Source organism: Triticum urartu, chromosome 7, assembly GCF_003073215.2.
Source record: "Triticum urartu cultivar G1812 chromosome 7, Tu2.1, whole genome shotgun sequence".
Lineage (NCBI taxonomy): Eukaryota > Viridiplantae > Streptophyta > Magnoliopsida > Poales > Poaceae > Triticum > Triticum urartu.
This window is the reverse complement of record NC_053028.1, coordinates 532465152-532471677: the sequence shown is the minus strand read 5'-3', so window position 1 is coordinate 532471677 and position 6526 is coordinate 532465152.

Sequence of the window (6526 nt, the reverse complement as noted above, 5' to 3'; positions counted from 1 at the left end):
CATATACTAGTGGGAATTTTCATTATAGAACTTGGCTTGTATATTCCAACGATGGGCTTCCTCAAATGCCCTAGGTCTTCATGAGCAAGCAAGTTGGATGCACACCCACTTAGTTTCAGTTTGAGCTTTCATATACTTATAGCTCTAGTGCATCTGTTGCATGGCAATCCCTACTCACTCACATTGATATCTATTGATGGGCATCTCCATAGCCTCGTTGATACGCCTAGTTGATGTGAGACTATCTTCTCCTTTTTGTCTTCTCCACAACCACCATTCTATTCCACCTATAGTGCTATCTCCATGGCTCATGCTCATGTATTGCGTGAAGGTTGAAAATGCTGAAGCGCGTTAAAAAGTATGAACCAATTGCTCGGCTTGTCATCGGGGTTGTGCATGATGTGAGTATTTTGTGTGGTGAAGATGGAGCATAGCCAGACTATATGATTTTGTAGGGATAACTTTCTTTGGACATGTTATTTTGAAAAGAAATGATTGCTTTATTAGTAGGCTTGAAGTATTATTGTTTTTATGTCAAATGATAGACTATTGCTTTGAATCACTCGTGTCTTAATATTCATGCCATGATTAGACATATGATCAAGATTATGCTAGGTAGCATTGCACATCAAAAATTATCTTTTTTATCATTTACCTACTCGAGAACGAGCAGGAATTAAGCTTGGGGATGCTGATACGTCTCCGTCATATCTATAATTTTTGATTGTTCCATGCCAATATTATTCAACTTTCATATACTTTTGGCAACTTTTTATACTATTTTTGGGAATAACATATTGATCCAGTGCCCAGTGCTAGTTCCTGTTTGTTGCATGTTTTTTGTTTCACAGAATATCCATATCAAACGGAGTCCAAACGGGATAAAAACTGACGGAGATTTTTTTGGAATATATATGATTTTTGGGAAGAAAAATCCACGCGAGACGGTGCCCGAGGTGGCCACGAGGCAGGGGGGCGTGCCTGTCCCCCTGGGCGCGCCCCTGACCCTCGTGGGCCACCCGTAAGGCGGTTGGTGCCCTTCTTTCACCGCAAGAAAGCTAATAGCCGGATAGAGATCGCGTTAAAATTTCAGCCCAATCTTAGTTACGGCTCTCCGGGAATATAAGAAACAGTGAAAGGGAAGAAGTTGGGAACGCAGAAACAGAGAGAGCCAGAGAGACAGATCCAATCTCGGAGGGGATCTCGCCACTCCCTTGCCATGGAGGCCATGGACCAGAGGGGAAACCCTTCTCCCATCTAGGGAGGAGGTCAAGGAAGAAGAAGAAGGAGGGGGGCTCTCTCCCCCTCGCTTCCGGTGGCACCGGAGTGCCACCGGGGGCCATCATCATCAGCTCGATCTACACCAATACCTCCGCCATGTTCACCAACATCTACATCACCTTCCCCCCTCTATCTACAGCGGTCCACTCTCCCGCAACCCACTGTACCCTCTACTTGAACATGGTGCTTTATGCTTCATATTATTATCCAATGATGTGTTGCTATCCCATGATCTCTAAGTAGATTTTCGTTGTCCTATCGGTGGTTGATGAATTGCTATGATTGATTTAATTTTCTTGTGGTTATGTTGTTGTCCTTTGGTGCCCATCATATGATTGCGCACGTGGATCACACCTTAGGGTTAGTTGTATGTTGATAGAACTATGTATTGGAGGGCAAGAGTGACAGAAGCTTCAACCTAGCATAGAAATTGATGCATACGGGATTGAAGGGGGGCCAATATACCTTAATGCTATGGTTGGGTTTTACCTTAATGAACATTAGTAGTTGCGGATGCTTGCGAATAGTTCCAATCATAAGTGCATAGAATTCCATGTCAGGGATGACATGCTAGCAATGGCCTCTCCCACATAATACTTGCTATCGGTCTAGTAAAGTAGTCAATTGCTTAGGAGCAATTTCGCAACTCCTACCACCACTTTTCCACACTCGCTATATTTACTTTATTGTTTCTTAACCTAAACAGCCCCTACCTTTTATTTACTTGCTCTTTATTATCTTGCAAACCTATCCAACAACACCTACAAAGTACTTCTAGTTCCATACTTGTTCTAGGTAAAGCAAACGTCAAGCGTGCGTAGAGTTGTATCGGTAGTCGATAGAACTTGAGGGAATATTTGTTCTACCTTTAGCTCCTCGTTGGGTTCGACACTCTTACTTATCGAAAACTGTTGCGATCCCCTATACTTGTGGGTTATCAAGACCTTTTTCTGGCATCGTTGCCAGGGAGCAATAGCGTTGGGTGAATATTCTCGTGTGTGCTTGTTTGCTTTATCACTAAGTAATTTTTATTTGCTGTTCTAAGTTGTTCGCTATCTTTAGTTATGGATGTGGAACATGAAATACCAAAAAAATTAGGTGTACTTGCTACTCATGGAGATGGGGAACCTCCTAAAACCCTCGATGCTGGTTATGTGAAAAATATTATGTACTACTTTAATAATCCTGAGAAAACCCCATTCAATTATGTAATGGGAGTAACGTTGGATCAACGTGAATACTTTAGGGATTACCGCTTGACACAAAAAGGGAAACTATTATGGGATCAAATTCATATATTGAATTAGTATCCTAGGCAACTATGCCAGAGATATGATTATACTTGTTGCTCTAAGGTGAAGGCTCCACACCTTCCCTTTTCATGTGAATTTAATGATAATGAAACCTTAGCTTCTTATGCTAATGGTATATATGATTACTATGATGTGGAACAAATAGAAGAATTTGTTGCTTTTAAGGGTGCTTATGAAATTGAATCTTTGTTTGAAAAGCATGAAGCTTATGATGATGATGTTTATAGGCCTGAAAATTTAGTTATCTTAAAAAATTGCTATGATAATTATGAATATAATTCCTATATTAATGCGCTTATTGAGAAAGTCTCCGCTGTCCAAGAAGAGACTAATATTTTGTAGGAGTCTATGGAAGAAGAAATTGATGAAACTGTGAGCTCATTGGATGAAAAAGATGAGGAGGAGAGCGAGAACAAAAGTAGGAAGAGCGGATTAGCTACCCATGCCCACCTTCTAATGAGAGTAACTCTTCAACTCATACATTGTTTAATTTCCCTTCGTGCTTACCGGAGGATGATTGTTATGATGATTATTATGATCCCGTTGATTCTTTTGAAATATCCCTTTTTGATGATGCTTGCTATGCTTGTGGCCAAGATGCCAATATGAATTATGCTTATGGAGATGAACTTGCTATATTTCCTTATGTTAAACATGAAATTGTTGCTATTGCACCCACACATTGTAGTCCTATTATCTTTTTGAATTCTCCAAACTACACTATATCGGAGAAGTTTGCTCTTATTAAGGAATATATTGATGGGTTGCCTTTTACCTTTGCCCATGATGATTTTGATGAATATAATATGCATGTGCTTGCTGCTCCTACTTGCAATTATTATGAGAGAGGAACTATATCTCCACCTCTCTATGTTTCCAATATGATAAAATTGCAAGAAACTGTTTATACTATGCATTGGCCTTTACTATGTGTGCATGAATTGTTCTTTTATGACATGCCGATGCATAGGAAGAGAGTTAGACTTCGTTGTTGCATGATATATGTTACTTTGTGCTCACTACTAAATTACAAATCATTGTTAACTAAAATTGGCTTTGATATACCTTGGGATCCGGGTGGATTCACTACTTGAGCACTATATGCCTAGCTTAATGGCTTTAAAGAAAGCGCTGCCAGGGAGACAACCCGGAAGTTTTAGAGAGTCATTTATTTCTGTTGAGTGCTTTTATATAGTTTAAAAACAACAAAAATAAAAAGGGGAACCCAAAACTTTTTCAAAAAGGAAAGCGAAAGTGAGAAAGACAAGCATTGTTGAAGTGGGAGCTAGCCTTGAATTTTGTTCATGCTCACGGAAACTTTGTGAATCTTGATTACAGAAACTTTTCAACAAAAATAATTATCCCCTTGTACAATTCCATTGTATTATAAAAATAATGTGCCAAGGTTTGCCTTTAGGATGTTTACATTTGCTTGATGGTTTGTACGGTGCAGGACAGAAACTTTGGTTGTAGTGCGCGATTTTACATTTTTTGCTGGAACGTGAAATGGTTCTGATTCTTTTTGCACTGTCTTCCTATACAAATTGCTTATTTTTACTAATTTTGGTAGAAGTTTTCAAGTACCAGAAGTATGGTGAATGTTCATATTATTACAGACTGTTCTGTTTTAGACAGATTCTGTTTTTGATGCATAGTTTGCTTGTTTTGATGAAACTATCGATTCATATAAGTGGATTTAACCATGAAAAAGTTATATTACTGTAGACAAAATGCAAAACAAAATATGAATTGGTTTGCAACAGTACTTAGAGTAGTTTTCTGTTGAAGTTTTGTGTGGATGAAGTGTTCGATGATCGAGAAGGTCTTGATCATAGACGAGTCAGCGGAAGCAACAATATCTGAGTACAGACATAAGTTAAACAAGTTTTCCTTAAGAAGGCTAGCACAAACTGGGATACAGATCGAAAGAGGCGCAGGCCTCCTGCCTGGGATCCTCCTAAACTACTCCTGGTCGTCGTTAGCGGACAGCACGTAGCAGTAGGCACCTCCGGTGCAGCAGGAGTCATCGTCGACGGTGGCGTCTGGATCCTGGGCTCCAACATCTGGTTGCGACAACCAGGTAGAAGGGATAGGGGGAAAAGAGGGAGAAAGCAACCGTGAGTACTCATCCAAAGTACTCGCAAGCAAGGAGCTACACTATATATGCATGGGTAAATGTGTAAAGGGCCATATCGGTGGACTGAACTGCAGAAAGCCAGAATAAGAGGGGGATAGCTAATCCTGTCGAAGACTACGCTTCTAGCCACCTCCATCTTGCAGCATGTAGAAGAGAGTAGACCGAAGTCCTCCAAGTAGCATCGCATAGCATAACCCTAACCGATGATCCTCCCCTCGTCGCCCTATGAGAGAGCGATCACCGGTTGTATCTGGCACTTGGAAGGGTGTGTTTTATTAAGTATCTGGTTCTAGTTGTCATAAGGTCAAGGTACAACTCCAAGTCGTCCTGTTACCGAAGATCACGGCTATTCGAATAGATTAACTTCCCTGCAGGGGTGCACCACATTCCCCAACACGCTCGATCCCATTTGGCCGGACACACTTTCCTGGGTCATGCCCGACCTTGGAAGATCAACACGTCGCAGCCCCACCTAGGCACAACAGAGAGGTCAGCACGCCGGTCTAACCCTATGCGCACAGGGGTCTGGGCCCATCGCCCTTAGCACACCTGCATGTTGCGTACGCGGCCGAAAGCAGACCTAGCCTAGTGGCGTTCCAGTCCAATCCGGCGCGCGCCACTCAGTCGCTGACTTCACGAAGGCTTCGGCTGATACCACGACGCCGGGATACCCATAACTACTCTCGCGTAGATGGTTAGTGCGTATAGACCAGTGGCCAGACTCAGATCAAATACCAAGATCTCGTTAAACGTGTTAAGTATCCGCGAACGCCGACTAGGGCCAGGCCCACCTCTCTCCTAGGTGGTCTTAACCTGCCCTATCGCTCCGCCTCAAAGTAACCGTCGGGGGCCGTCGGGAACCCAGGCCCACCTCTACCGGGATGGAGCCACCTGCCCCTTCAGCCCCCATCTCCGAACAGTATCATAAGTAATGTAACTGTGTAAAGTATATAGTATATGCCCGTGATCACCTCCCGAAGTGATCACGGCCCAGTAGTATAGCATGGCAGACGGACAAGAGTGTAGGGCCACTGATGGAACACTAGCATCCTATACTAGGCATGTAGGATTGCAGGTAAAGGTAACAACAGTAGTAACAAGGACATGCTATGCAACAGGATGGGAATAACGGAAATCAGTATCATGCTACACTACTCTAATGCAAGTAGTATAGAAGAGAGTAGGCGATATCTGGTGATCAAAGGGGGGGGGCTTGCCTGGTTGCTCTGGCAAGAGAGAGGGGTCGTCAACTCCGTAGTCGTACTGGGTAGCAGCGGCATCGGTCTCGGTGTCTAGCGAGAGAAGAGGGGGAAGAAACAATAAATATTTAAGCAAACAGATGCATAGCGATGCATGACATGACAAGTATCGGTGCTAGGGGTGCCCTAACGCGGTACGAGGTGGTACCGGTGAAGGGGGAAAACATCCGGGAAAGTATTCCCGGTGTTTCGCGTTTTCGGACAGATGAACCGGAGGGGGAAAGTTGCGTGTTCGCTATGCTAGGGATGCGTGGCGGACGAACGGGCTGCGTATCCGGACTCGTCTTGTCGTTCTGAGCAACTTTCATGTAGAAAGTATTTTCATCTGAGCTACGATTTTATTTATATATTTTTTTTAAAGTTTTAATAATATTCTGCTATTTTTATTAATTCGAAATTAAATAATAAATCGCTATGGGTACCCAGCTCTGTGTACACAGAAGTGTACACAGAGGATGACAAGTGGGCCAGAGGGCCCAGTTGACCAGTCAACATTTGACTGGTCAACAGGGGGTGGGGCCCTCTGTCATTCTCTG